Source organism: Gossypium arboreum, chromosome 11 (assembly GCF_025698485.1).
Source record: "Gossypium arboreum isolate Shixiya-1 chromosome 11, ASM2569848v2, whole genome shotgun sequence".
In the NCBI taxonomy this organism is placed as follows: Eukaryota; Viridiplantae; Streptophyta; class Magnoliopsida; order Malvales; family Malvaceae; genus Gossypium; species Gossypium arboreum.
The window spans coordinates 70,002,756-70,017,371 of NC_069080.1; the positions used below are offsets into that span (position 1 = coordinate 70,002,756).

The 14,616-nt window shown below is 36.1% G+C and overlaps 1 non-coding gene across 1 annotated transcript; it reads left to right on the plus strand.

Annotated features, from left to right (window-relative positions):
• The first annotated feature begins 2,119 nt into the window (after positions 1–2,119).
• Positions 2,120–2,226, plus strand: LOC128284764 (small nucleolar RNA R71). The gene has a single exon (XR_008275186.1). It is a non-coding gene; the product is annotated as a small nucleolar RNA R71 (small nucleolar RNA).
• The last annotated feature ends 12,390 nt before the right edge of the window (positions 2,227–14,616 follow it).

Below are 14,616 nucleotides of genomic sequence, written 5' to 3' on the forward strand. Positions count from 1 at the left end.
TGTTCAATGGCATGTATAGGGTTTTGAGTATTTTTTTATATGTGTCATTTGCTTTGCCAAATGAAGGCATGTAAAAATATGTTTATTTCTTTATATATGGCCATGGAAATTGGCTTAATTGAGGTAGGCTATAACCTACGAATCTATGCATGATTTTATTTACATGTGTTGGGTTGTTACCAATTGGCAATGAGTCGTATGAATGAGCCAATTTTGGACGAATTAAAGTGACATGGAAACCCATAAAAACTAAATGGGAAATAACCTTTCATGTATGAAACCAATGATATGAGGTTTCCATACAATAAAATTTATCAAAGATTTACAAATGCGTAGTCATGTTTGGTTTCAAAAATTAATAACCATTAAGTATAGATGGTAGAAAGGGTGACCAAAGGCTTGGAAAATAGCCTATTAGGGTCCACATGGTTAGGCACACGGGCGTGTGTCTAGGCCGTGTGTGACACACGGTTCCTTCCCATGGGTGTGGGCTATGGCCGTGTGTCCCATGCACTTAAAATTCTAAATCAATAGTGCACACGGGTAGGCCGCACGGGCATGTGTACTTGCCGTATCTAAAAGATAGTGTTGTCCACGGGCAGGCAGCACGGGCGTGTGCTGTGGCCGTGTTGATAAGTCAGTGTTGCCCACAGCCGAAGCACATGGGAGTGTCCCAAGTCACATGGGCGTGTGTGACCGCACGGCCTATATACACAGGGATGTGACACTTTAAGATAAGAAAAATTTTCTAAGGAGCCCAAGGTTTTTCGAATGTGCACGAATTAGTCCCGCACTGCCTCTGAGTATGTTATAGGCCTCAAAGGCCTATGTAAGGGACAAGATATTCATGGTTAAAAGGTTTTAAATTTGAGAAAAAATTTACGATCGTAAATAGTTTGATACAAATGTAAAGTCCCGGTAACGCCTCAAACCCTATCCCGGCATCGGATACGGGTGAGGGGTGTTACAATATCCTTCATGAATTTGACGTAGTTCGGCATTTTCTCAAGTGCTTCAACCAACGAGATGTTGATATGAAGTTGCTTGAGTACGTCTAGGAACTTCTTGAATTGAATTTCCTGCTTCTGCTTCTGAAGTCTTTGAGGGTAGGGTGGTGGTGGTTTCTTTACTGTAACAGGTTGATTCATCTTCAGTGGCAATTCTACATCTAACGGAGTTGTTAGTTGGTTAGAATTAGCTGGTTCTGAAATTACCTTGTCGGGTTTTACAGATTCTGGTTCTTGTGAAATTGGAATTTCAACACTCAGTTGAACTTCCTCTAAATCTTGAGCGTTAGCTTTCTCCTTTTCAGCTTCGATGGTGTTGGGCTCTATTTTCTTTCTACTCCTCAATGTCAATGCTTTGCAATGCTCCTTCCCCGGATTCCTCAAATTCTCCATATCACTAGGTAAAGCACCTTGTGGTCTGTTCCTGAGTTTAGTAGCAAGCTGGCCCACTTGATTCTCCAAATTTCTTAGAGTGACGTCGTTTTTCGCTATGTATGCCTTCTATAAATTCTCTAAGCTATTGGATGATTCAGCTTGAGCTGGTTTCTGAACTTGTTGGGGGAAAACTAGGCGGCTGGGTTAGTTTAGATTGGGTGTAAGTGTTACTAGTTCTAGCCCCTTGGTTACTCCAGAAAAAATTGGGGTGATTTCGCCACGATTGGTTATAGAAATTGGATTGCAGTCCTTGCCTTCCTCAATTTTGGTTTTGTAAATTACCCATGTAATATACAGATTCTGGGTTTGATGGACATTCTTCGAACAAATTTCCTTCCCTACAATAAACACAGGCTATACTTTCAAATTGATTTGGTGGCTGTGCTGCAAAACTATTAGACCCACTAGTAGTAAGATTTTTTAACATTGAGGATATTGATGATACCTGAGATGCAAGTGAAGTAAGAGCGTCTACTTCATATATTCCAGCAAGTTGTCTTCCTGACGCTACTCGATTGGTTGGCCATTGATAGTTGTTGTTGGCAATCCTCTCAATGATTTTATAAGCCTCATTATAAGACTTAGAAAGAAGAACACCGTTAGTAGAAGCGTCCATTACCATCCTCGTGTGGGCATTGAGACCATTATAAAATGTCTCAAGTTGGATGCAATGTAGGATTCCATGATAAGGGCATTTCTGTAATAATTCTTTGTACCTTTCCCATGCCTCATACAAGGACTCATCATCCATTTTTTTTAAAGAAGTTATCTCGTTCCTCAACTTATCATTCTTGCTAAGGCGGGAAATATTTCATAAGGAATCTTTCTGCTAACTCTTGCCATGTGGAAATTGAGTTTGGTGGCAATGAGTTCAACCAGGCTCGAGCTCTGTCCCTTAGCGAATATGGGAACATCTTCAATCGTAATGCATCTTCACTCTAGCTAATTTGAAAGAATCACTCACCTCTATAAATAGTCTTAAGTGTAGGTGAGGATCTCTGGTAGGCATTACACTGAATTGGCCCACTGTCTGAAGCATCTAGTGTAACACCCCATACCCATGCCTTACGTCGGGACAGAATACGAGGAGTTACTAAACTCAAACACATGTATTCCACGCTTTGATGTTATTAAAAATCAGTCATATTAAAAACAATTTTTTTCCAAACTTTGTTTAAAACTTCTTATCAAGGGCCTATAAGGTCCAAAACACCTCTTGGAAACCACTCGAGACCAATTCAGATCCTTTAACAAACACTAGGAAAATGAACTTTAAAACAGGACCCACACTGGTGTGGATGGGCAACACGCTCGTGTTGTCATTAGAACATGGCCGTGCTGATGGCCTGTGTGACACACAAGGCCTAAGCCACTAAGGACATGCCCGTGTCCCATGCCTGTGTAAAATAAATTCTAATTTCGAACCTACAGGGGTTTTCACACAGCTTGACACACGTCCGTGTCTGTGGCCCGTGTCTCTCACACGACCATGACACACCCATGTCCTAGCCTGTATCTAAAAACCTTAAAATTTTGTTTCTTACGTCATCAATCCTTAAGGGTCACATGGCTAAGGCAAGCGCCCGTGTGCTAGGCCGTGCCCTTCATACAGCTAAGACACACAGCCGTGTCTATGCCCGTTTGTTTACTACCATGCATACTGACTTGAAAGTTTTATGTGCAGAGGACACACAGTTAGACAACACTCCTATGGGGCTGGTTGTGTGTCACACATGGCCTAAACACATGCCCGTGTGTCTACACGTATGGACAATATAAGGCTATCTACCAAGCCTTTTGCCACCCTGAAACATGATTTAATGACAACCAATATATCAAAGTCTAACTTAATATGATTTCTCAACCAAACGACCATAGCTAAGGCTTTCACACATTTCATTTATACTTAAGCAACCAATAGATTACTCGTTCATGGAAGAACTTCTTGTATTCATAGAACAACTTTCGACATTTGCCAATTTCCAGGACCTTACACAAAATGAATCAAATGTTAGAGTAAGCCAACACATTTGGCCAATTAACAATGACACAAAACTCAAAAGTTAGGGTCCTATACATGCCATAATCAAAACAAAAGATCTAACTATACTAAATGCTTCGGATGATAGTGTGACTGGCTTCTCCGATGTAGGCAATGATCCTCGAGCTACTCTGGTGGCACTATAAGAAAATGGAAAGGAAATAGGATAAGCATAAAGCTTAGTAAGTTGCATACAAATAAATATAATAATAACTTTACCATCCATCATTATGCTCATAATACAAAAGTAGGCATAAGCACCACTTACTCGTCAGTACCTAATACAACTCACATAGCATATTTTAAGCTCTCATCTCATACATTTCAAATAGGTACTTGTAGCACTCACAACATGGTTATACTTTTCTCGCTAAACTTAAACTGAATTTCTCACCGTCGAATGATTCGAAATGCTATCGGATATTCATTAAATCTCAAACAGAGGGTATAATGCCGATGCCATGTCCCAAACATCGTCTTACACTGGCTCATCTATTAAGTCGATGCCATGTCCCAGACATGGTCTTACACTGACACATTTTGTAGCCGATGCATGTCCCAGACATGTTCTACACTAGCTATCGTATCAATGCCGATGCCATGTCCCAGACATGGTCTTACACTGGCTCTCACAATATGGCCGATGCATGTCCCAGACATGTCTTACACTAGCACACAAATAACCCGAATGTCATGGCATGAATATCCAATTTATTTCCTAAGGTTCAAACGAGAGTTCTACTATATCAATATTCATCATATATAATCATTTCCACAAGCAAACAATTTATGCTATATCAATTCAAACATATATAATAACAATGTAGTTGTATTATTTAAGTACAACTTACCTCGGATTACAAAATATAGACGATAGCCCGTCTTAATCCACTTATTTCGCTTTTCCCCAGTCTAGGCCTGAATTTTGTAATTCTTGATTTTTAGAAAGACTAAATAGCTGAAATTTCAAGCTTTAAAAACCACTCTAATGGCTGAATTTTCGGTGGAGAAGAAATGGTGAAAAGGGATGATATCATCTTTCTTTTATTTTATTTCTTTTTGGTCAAATAAGCCACCAAATATTTACCTTATATTTGACTACCTTAATTCTTTGTCTCATGGCTGGCCAAGCTATAATCTAAGGGTCTATTTTCCCTTTAAAGACCCCCAATTTATGATACATGGAAATTTAACCCCCTTAGCTATCACATTAAGACTTTTGCACTTTACGCGATTTAGTCCTTTTTCACAATTAAGCTCACAAACGCTAAAATTACTTCACCAAATTTTTCATGCACTAATATAAACATGCTATAACTCTAAAATAATAATAAAATAGTTTCTATGATGTTGGCTCGGTGGTCTAAAAACCACCATTTCGACTGAGCCTAAAATCGAGTTGTTACATCTTGAACATGACTGGCTTTAGCTCAAACTGTTGTGCCTCAATTTCAGGTCTCCTAATACTCGGATTAAGATCATTAAACACTGGCACGACATACTGTCTTAAAGCTCTATCTCTATCATCAGTAATAAGGATAGGATTTTGAGTAGGTTTTCTTCCGTTTCCTTGATTCGAATTTTCAAAGTTCATTTCTTCGGTCATTCTCTAACTTACTTGTCTTCTTTGCTGTCAAAAAGTTCGTTCAATTTCAGGGTCTACAGGGAGTAAATCGATGATTCGGTCAATACTCATAAACACATGAAATAATCACAAAAAAATTAATTAAGTTAGAATTTAAACAGAAAATTAAACCAAAATGCAAAACTAACAAATTCACAAATAATGACTTTTTAAAACAATCCCCAACAATGATGCCAAAAACTTGGAACGACGGAAATGTGCAAGTGTACACAATAGGAACAAGTAATAAAGTGACAAGTAAATGTCGAGTTATCGTACCCACAGGGATTGTGAAAAGAATTATTTATGAATGCAATTTAAAACACTTTGGTGAAAAAACATATTTTGTTTTAAGAGGGTGATTAAAAACTAAGATTTTAAACTAAGTAAACTAAATAAATAAATCTCAAATGCACGATTTCAAAATACGATTTTAATCAATATGATATAATTGTATTGGATTTATTACATTTCTTTAACTTAGAATTATTAAACTCATGTTTATGTTGTTACCAATAAATTCACAGCAACTCGGTAATTTGCTAACTTATTAACATACTCACCTATAGAAATCCATTCATCTCTTAACATATCCCTATGTTAATTCAAACAATTAAACAGATTTTAATAAGCAAATATGTTATGGCACATACATACTCATTAAATTGAACTAATCTCTTGCATATCCCTATGTTAATTCAAACGATTAATTAATCCAATAAGCATATAAAAGACTATGTGAGGTAACAAGGTATCCTTACCTTGAAACAGTTCAATCACAATAATCTTGCTAGTTATGCAAGGCAAGTGTATCGCCAGATACATTGCTAATTTAACCTTCAGCCGCCTTAGAAGAATAAATATGAACTGATTAAGTATTGTGTCAATTAATTATAATTTCAATCCATTTAAATAATTAATTCATTAGCTACCTCAAAATTGTAATGCAAGAATAACTTAGGCATGATTTTACTTAATCAAGCACTTTAGCAAGGCCTATAACAGCATAAACACAATTTTAATAATTTAGGCAGATGAAATGCAATCAAACCAACATGAATTAAATTCAAGATAAGCTGATTAAATTAACCATTCCAACAACATAAATATTCATAGATATGTTCATCATCACAACAACAAAAATTAAAGAGATAGGGAACAAGAATCAAATCCGATGTTTCTCCATGGCTTGACTAGTTTGCTCTATCTTCGTTTTCTGTTGTCCTCACCAATCAAGGCTGCTATGAACACTTCAATTTTGCTGCAAAATGGCTGATGAATACCCCTTTTACAAGAGGAGAAATCGGCAAGAGAGCAAGGAATTGGAATGGGAAAATGAGAGGAGAAAGTGAGAGCTCGGATCTGAATTACCAGTCTAGGCTAAATTTAGATCCTAATCAGATTACCCGCCCGGGCTAAATCCATAATGCACACATATTCTTCGGGAGGCTTGATCACTCAAGGAACACCTGTCCAGGCTAGATCCTTTCTATATTTGAGATCAACGGATTACCCATCCGGGTTAAATCCTTTTTTGCAACACATGCAGGATCTCAAGTCATATGTAAATCATGGTTTATCCATCGAATTTCCCTTTTAAACCTCAACCGGGACATTTATCAACATGTCATTATTAATGATATATTTAATGGATTTTCATGGCATCATCAAATGTAATTATCATACATTCATAAATCATACAGTTAGACATATTATGAGTTTACTTTAAGTTATTCGAACTTACTTGGTATTCGTCTCGGTTTCGCTTTTTGGTTATTCTGAAACCTTCTTTTTTCCTCAATCAACCTGTAAAATTTGTTCCTCGGGGTCTATAACAATAAAGTAGAATCATTAATACCTCACATTATTCTTTTTGAGTCTAAATTTTACTCTCGGTTCAAATGATCATTTTGCCCCTAACGTTTCATATTTTTACGATTTAGTCCCTAGGTTCGTACAATGAAATGCATGCAATCTCTACATTACCCATCCCTAGCCGAATGTTCTTTCCTCTTATAGCAGCCCAAATTTTCCATTATTTCACATTTATACGACATATTTTACACTTTTTGCAAATAGGTCATTTTAGGGGTCTTTCATGAAAATCACCTAGAAAAAGATGTTTAACACACATCCAACTTTCATATTCCTCCATAGAACATCAAAGAATAAACATGTCACACATGGGTCATTTTGTAAACATGAACCGTAACTCAAAATATAGGTAGAAATAGAGAGAGCAAGCTTCTGGGATTTCAAAAATACGAAGAACATTAAAAACGGGTTAGGGAGCACTTACTATTGATCTTGAAAAGCTTGAAAACCCTAGCTATGGATAACCCCAAATTTTCGACAGCAACATGAAAGAAATGAGCTGATTTTTGGCTTATTTTCCCATTTTATTTCATTAATTAGCCAAATGACCAAAATACCCTCAAGCCCTTTCTTTACAATTTAATCCATACAAGCCTAATTTTGTCCAAAAATTTAAATATTAGGAAAATTACTCTTAAAGACCTTTTAAATAATATTCTAAAGCAATTTCATACAAATTGCTTCTAGAATCCAAGTTTTGCAATTTATTCAATTTAGTCCTTATTTTCTATTTGAACACCTTACTCATAGAATTTCCTCATAAAACTTTAACACATGCATATTTTCATATTCTAGACCTCATAATAATCATAAAATAAATATTTCAACGTCAGATTTGTGGTCCCAAAACAACTGTTCTGACTATGCCCTATTTTGAGATGTTACATATTGTCTGTGCAACACTGGATGTAACTCAAGAAGAGAAATTGGTCCATATTCTCAAGCAACATAGACGAGTTATTTCTTAAAGTATTGCTGATATTCAAGGTATTAGTCCTTCTTTTTGCATACACAAGATCAAGTTGGAAGATGAAGGCAAGCAATCGATTGAAAAGTAAAGAAGATTAAATGAGAAGATGAAATAAGCTGTCAAGAAGGAAATCATAAAATGGCTTGATGTTGGAAATATTTACCTGATTTTTTATAGCAATTGGGTAAGTCCAGTGCAATACGTGCTTAAAAGGAGTGGCATCAATGTGGTTCACAATGGTAAGGACAAATTAATTCCTACATGTATTCCCACAGGATGGCGAGTTTTTATGAATCATCGGAAATTGAATGCAGCCACAAAGAAGGATCACTTTCCATTTCCTTTCATTGACCAAATGTTGGATTGGCTTACTGGAAAGCCTATTATTGCTTTTAGACGGCTATTCTGGGTATAATCAAATTGCTATTGCACCAGAGGATTAGGAGAAAATAACTTTCACCTGTCCCTTTAGTACTTTCACTTTTCGTCGTATGCCTTTCGGTCTTTACAACACACCAACCACATTTCAAAGGTGCATGATGGCAATATTCTCTTATATGATCGAAGACTCTTTAGAGGTCTTTATGGATGACTTCTCAATCTATGGGAATGATTTTGATCATTGTGCTGACAATTTGGATAAAGTACTGAAGTGATGTGAGGACACACATCTTGTCCTGAATTGGAAAAAATGTAATTTCATGGCAACTGAAGGCATTGTGTTAGGACATCGTATATCTTGTCAATGTATTCAAGTAGACAAAGCTAAGGTGGAAACCATTGAGAAATTACCTCCACCAAAAAATGTGAAAGGTCTTCGCAGTTTTCTTGGACATGCGGGGTTTTACAGAAGGTTTATTAGAGATTTTTTAAAAATTGCAAAGCCCTTATGCTCATTTTTGGAACATAATAAAAAAAATTTCTTTGACAATGCATGTTTGGATGCCTTTATTTAGTTAAAAAAAGCTAGTGAATGCACCCATTGTCATTACACCAGATTGGTATCAACCTTTTGAAGTTATGTCCAATGCAAACGACTTTGCTATTGGTGCGGTTCTAAGACAATGAATGGGAAAAATATTTCACGCTATCTATTTTGCTAGCAAAACTCTTGCAGAGGCTCAACTCAATTATATAACTACAGAGAAAGAACTGCTGGCTGTAGCCTTTACTTTCGACAAGTTTCATTCCTATCTTGTCAGTGCAAAGGTTACTCTATTCACTGATCATTTGGCTTTGAGATATCTCTTTGCGAAAAAGGATGCCAAACCAAGATTAATATGCTGGATATTACTATTTCAAGAATTTGACATCGAGATAAAAGACCATAAAGGTTCAGAGAATCAAGTTGCAGACCATCTATCTCGATTGGAAGTTGGTAGTGAAGATGGAAACATACTTCAAATTGGCGACGCATTCCCAAATGAGAAGTTATTTGTTGTAGATGCAACTCCTTGGCATATAGATTTTGTTAATTATCTTTTGTGTTGAAAACTCCCATTGGGTGTCACAGGATAAAAAAAGAAAGATTTCTTTGTGAAGTAGTGAAGTATTAGTGGAATGAGTCGTATTTATTCAAGGTATACAGTGACAACATCATTTGACATTGCATTTCGGAAGAGAAGATGCTTTAAATCCTGAAGCATTGTCATGATGCTCCTTATGGAGGTTATTTCAGTGGTATGAGAACTGCGGCTAAAGTTCTCCAATTAGGATTCTACTGGCTGACAGTATTCAAAGACACCCATAATTTTGTGAATCAATGCGATAGGTGTCAACACACCGGTTTTATATCTTGACGTAATGAAATATTATAGCAACCAATTATGGAGGTTGAATTATTCGATGTTCGGGGTATGGGTTTCATGGGACTGTTTCCGAGCTTATTTGGAAATATTTATGTATTAGTAGCTGTTGACTGCGTCTCAAAGTTGGTGGAAGCTGTTGCAGTCCTAAAGGATGATGCAAAGTCAGTGCTAAAAGTTTTTCACAAGCATATAATCACCCGTTTTGGCACACCAAAGGCATTGATTAGTGATCAGGGTACACACTCTCATTGCAAGCAAGTGGCAACCACACTGAAGAGATATGGAGTTAAATAGAATGGCTACTACTTATCATCTGCAAACCTATGGATAAGCCGAAGTATCAAATCGACAAATTAAGAACATTCTTGAGAAGGTTGTAAACCTTCAAGGAAAGATTGTTTTTTTTGATTGGATGACACTTTATGGGAATTGCAGACAACATACAAAACTCCATTAGGGATGTCGCCGCATCAATTGGTTTTTGGCAAAGCATGTCACTTTCCAATTGAACTGGAACATAAAGCAATGTGGGTAATTAAGCAAGTGAACATGGACTCTCAAGCGGCTAGAAAGAAAAGACTATTGGATATCACTGAACTAGAGAAGATTAGGGGAAATGCTTATGACAATGTTGCAATTTACAAGGAAAAGACCAAACGATGGCATGACAAGATTATTTTGCAATGACTATTTATCGCGGGTCAACAGGTTTTATTATTCAATTCTTGACTCAAAATTGCACCTAGGGAAATTGTGTTCACGTTGGCCTTGACCTTTTGAAGTTTTCAACGTATTTCCTCATGATGCAGTCACAATTCGAGATTTACATGATGAACACCAATTCAAAGTAAATGGACAAAGGCTAAAACACTATTTTGGAAACAGTAATCAAAAGCAGACAGAGACCATTAAATTGGTCGAAAAGTTTACTTTTTAATTAGTACTCCGTGACTTTAGTTTATTTTATTTATGTTTTGTTAATTTTTTTCCTTCCTTTTTGTAGAACAAATTAGGTACCTTTGTCGACGCATTAAAATTTTGCTGCCAGCGCATTCCATAAGTCTGTACTACCATTTATATCTCATCAGAATTCAGGGAAATTTAGATTCCACTATTGGATCAAAAATCACTTAGTTGTTTGATCTTTCTGAGTGGGCGCAATTTCTATTGGACACAACTCTTGCCGCCAGCCTTATATCTCTCCACTAAACAACATGCCTATCCATCTTTCTTTTTCACTCACTACAAATCCTCTCCCACTGTACCGACTGTCACGCATTCAAGCAACCATTTTTATTTCTTTTCTATTCTCAAGATCATATCTTTTTAACTTTAAACAGTTTTCCCTCAACAAAAGATGGCAAAAACAAGAGGCTCGATCAAGAAAGCTACCAGATTTGTTGGAGAACATGCATCCTCTACAACCATAGTCCGTAAATTGGAATCACTCAGGCCAGTGCAGACAAAGGAGCTAGCAATCTTCTTGAATAAAGCAACAAAGGAACAATTTCACGACAACATGCTGAAGCGAATCTTCCATCCCGAACAGGGCATTTCCCTTTTTCCACAACAAGACTTGGGTAGACTTGTTTACAAGACCATCTTGAAGTTAAAGTAGGAAAATTTTTGCACCTATCCTGGAAGCTACTCGCCTTTATTGGTATATGAGTTTTATGCTAATCTCTACGATCATGACTTAGAGTTCATTTTCGTTTGAGAAGGTTTAATACAATGGGACACTAAAAAAATTAATGAGCTGTACAACAACAAGGTCGATCTCGACGAACACTCTGAGTTCATCGATGACATCACAGATGAAAAACTAGACCTATTGGTGAAAGATTTGTGTCTCGAGGGAGTAGTGTAGATGGGTTCCCATCAAAAGAATTAGACATGCACCGTCACTTCCTAACGCTACAAGGAAAAATTTGGTTTCATTTTGTCAACTGCAGACTAAAGCCCTCTACTCAGAGCACCACAGTCACCCTCGACAGAATGTGTCTGATACTTTCTATCGTCAAGGGTAGAAAATTGATGTAGGTATAATACTTCACCAAGAAATTTCTGACTGTGCCACAAGGCAGACTGGGATCTTGGTTTTCCCATCACTAGTGATGTTATTGTGCCAGCAAAGAGGAATCGTGCCTCGTGCTAGTGAGGAAATCGTGGAAAATAAGGGACCAATCAATGAAGCTTCTATAGAAAGAATGACCCGTGGCAAGAACGCGCCGATATTGAAGGAGGCGAAAACCAATAAGACAAGAAAGGGCAAAGCCAAAGCTGACAGCAAAGGAACAAACCTAAATACAGAGACATCATTATGTCACAAACTGAAGAATGTCGAAAAAATGGTAAATTCCATCAACAACAGGTAGATCAGGCTTGTCGCTATAGTAAAAGATATAGAGAAATCCTAGAATTTGTTTTATGCTTATAACAGAGCTTGGAACAGTTCTATTGTAGCCACTTTAGGCCAACTAAGTCCATCCCCACTACCGAAATTCCTAGTGTTTCCACCAATCATTCAAAATTATGACCTTTCTTCCTTGGATGACGACTTAGAAGACCGAGACAGATCCGTGGCATCTCCACCCATTGTGCAGGTGTCTGAAAAGACAAAAGAAGAGGAATCCAGGGACATTGAAAAATGCTTGCAAAAGATTGATTGCTTATTCCAGGATGGTATTTTTGCTAATCAATTGGATACTATTGTTGAGAAGGAAGTTGTTGCTACAAAAGAGGAAGTTGTTGATGAAAAAGAAGAAGTTGCTGAAAAAGAGAAAGAAAAAGAAGGAGAAGATTCTGTTGAGAAGACTATCATCGTACCCAAGTCTGTGGGTGTAAATATTGATAATTTGGAACAAGCTGGAACGAGACCGGCACTGAGGGAACCAGTAAGGAGCAATGCAATTCATTGGTAATAGTAGTCTACACACCATTCCAGGTGGCCACTTTTACACAGGAAGCAGCCGATGATACTGGGATAGAATTGGGAACTGAAAGGCAATTCAAAGACCATGCAAGGCCCAAAGAAATGAAAAGGAAGTGCTCTAAGAATAAAAAATAAAAGAAGGATGAGAAGAAAAGGAGGAGAAAGAAACATCATGCAACCACATCAACAGTTGCAGATAACTGAGTTAGTTTATTTTAAGCTTAAGTTTTAGTATTCATGCATTGCATGTAGCTGTAAGTTTTATTTTGATAAGTATACATTGTTATTGCATTTTTTTTATTTTCATTACATTTTCATGTTAGTGCATTGGGGACAATGCTAACTTTAAGTTTGGGGGAATGCACATAGGCTTGGAAATGCACCCACATTTCAATTTTTTTCTTTCGGTAATGAAGTATGCAAGGTTTAATTATAATTAATGGAAATTTTTCGAAAATTTTTGTTACATTCGATGTTTAATTCTTGAATCATGTGAATTATCAATGAATGAGTTGGATAAATTTGACAGAAGGTTGTAGCTTCAATTCTTTTATGAATGGATTAGGTTGCATTAGTAGTGGATAACTGCTATCATTCATTAAATATTGAATGAATCTGCTTTTAACAGATACTTATATATGTATAAATAGTTATAAACTAGAGACACTCCAAAGTGGGTGTAGTATGGAATGTTAAAAAGGAAACACTCCAATACAAGCGTTAGAAAAATCAATCTGGCCAAAGGCTGTCGCTGCATGAGTGAATGTCAGTGCAATTACGCACTCTTTGGGGGTTTGTTGCACCCCATCGTTACTTCTTAGGAACAAGGGTACAATAATGAAACAATATCCCTTATTCCGAAAAATATATATAATATAAATACTTAGTATTATATAGTAAATGTTGTAATGGTAGATAGAACCTAGGGTTTGAAGCATGATGCTATCATTGATGAAGTTGCAACCTTATTCATTCATGCTTATGAAATGTCGATGCAATATTCTTTCATCTGAATATGATTCTCCATTGGGAATTTAGAAGGTTCAAGTTGCTAGAATGGTCATTCGCCTTAGTAAAATTTTTGTTGTAACACCCCTAACCCATATCCGTCATCGAATTAGGGTTATGAGGCATTACCGACTATTTTATGATTCAAATAAATACACATTATAAATTACAACTCATAAAGTTTTTATCACATCAATGCTTATAACATAATCAAATACCAAATCTTAAATAATCATATCAATCACAACACAGCTTAATTTAACATAATCCAAAATATATCAAAACAATTTATACAATACATAACATGTATACAATAATAATTTCATTATTGGATTATTAGACTTATTTTGTATTGACCATGCACATACTTATCAATCATAATATATATATAAATAATAACTTATAAGAGCTCAACTAACATGTCATAACCGAATGTTAGGTACACATGTTCTTTTTCATCAATTCAATTCTCTCATATGAATCTAATACCCAATTTAATTAAATTACCAAGATAACCAAATCAAATGTTATTCATATCATTAATTTGGTCTATAAGTGAACACCAAATACTCACCATGCATATGTCCTGATTCTTACCTAACTAACACATGATCTACTTAAGGTAATTAACAACTATCATATATCATAAGGCCAAAACACTTAGCAACTATACATACATAATATATTTGAGTTACGTTCTTGACATATGCTCAATCCAAAATCACACATATGCACAACCATAAATATTATACCCAACCATAAATCTCATGAACATGTGTATAAATACTGAACCATAGAACAACCATATTCTTTATCTCATTCTAACATATAACCAAAAATATTTATCAATTAAATGAGATTATATCTATCATTACAAGGCATTAACCACCTATAGAAATATTTAAAACATAAATCT